The sequence below is a fragment of the Acyrthosiphon pisum genome, chromosome A2 (genome assembly GCF_005508785.2).
Source record: "Acyrthosiphon pisum isolate AL4f chromosome A2, pea_aphid_22Mar2018_4r6ur, whole genome shotgun sequence".
In the NCBI taxonomy this organism is placed as follows: Eukaryota; Metazoa; Arthropoda; class Insecta; order Hemiptera; family Aphididae; genus Acyrthosiphon; species Acyrthosiphon pisum.
The window spans coordinates 25,740,883-25,741,965 of record NC_042495.1 but is presented as its reverse complement, the minus strand read 5'-3'; positions in this window follow the sequence as shown (position 1 = coordinate 25,741,965).

Genomic DNA, 1,083 nt, shown 5'->3' with positions numbered 1-1,083 from the left:
TTGTATGCGTACTTGAGGCTAGTGTGTGCGTGCATAATACATATAAAACAATAATTCAAAATCACAAAAAAAATAATATTCCATGGTGTTTTACACGACTATTAGCTATTACCAGAATTTCAAAACTGGTCAGCCAAAAGATCACAAATTTCAATGGATACAGGTTCTTTGCTGGACCTTACCGTCAAACGATACATCTGTAGAAAATAAAATCAATCAATAAACAAAAAGAAAAAATTACATTTGTATATATTATTATTAAATTTCCATTCATAACTAATTGTATGAAACAACGGAAATACATTTTAATGATATTAATATTGTCTATGAAAACTGTTTTGGATATCTATTTAGTTTTTTTACATCAATAGTTTTGTATTGAACAATGTAATCCGATCAAATATAAAATTGATAAACACTGAGTAATAATAATACTCGCTGCACAATAAGATTATCATCAGTCGCACATTCAAAACAACTTACTCCACCACACTGCTCGTCGTTGAGACCACTCCCAATTTTATATACGGAATGCTTCATGTAACAATAGTCGTGCACGTGTTTATAAAGCAACAGAGGGTATTCGTTTAGTATGTGACCTACCATATAGGGTGATCGTTTTATATGCGTGACCTACCGGTCCGATAATTAATTTAAATACAATTTAATCATTATTGATGTTAAAATAATATAAAATATACATGGAGTATGGAGACATCGGTTGAACAAGATTTTCCGATATCAAGAAATTACTGACTATTTCTATAGTTTTTTTACATAATACGTTAATTTATGTGTTTTGAACATTTTTTTTTGGTCTCCCAATGTTTAAAAATGGTATATACAAATATAACGTAATAATTCAATAAATCAGGCCGTTATCGATGGTATATGTAAACGTAATGTACACACTACAATACTACATTGTAATAATGTTTATGTATTCTTAATCAACCGACTATATGCCGCCTGTTTTGCTTCGGGGCGGTAAACGGTATTCGTTAATACTCCCTATGAACATTCAATTGCTTGTGTATGAGCTCCAGTAGTTGGATCAACAAAATTTTTTGAATGGTTTACTGT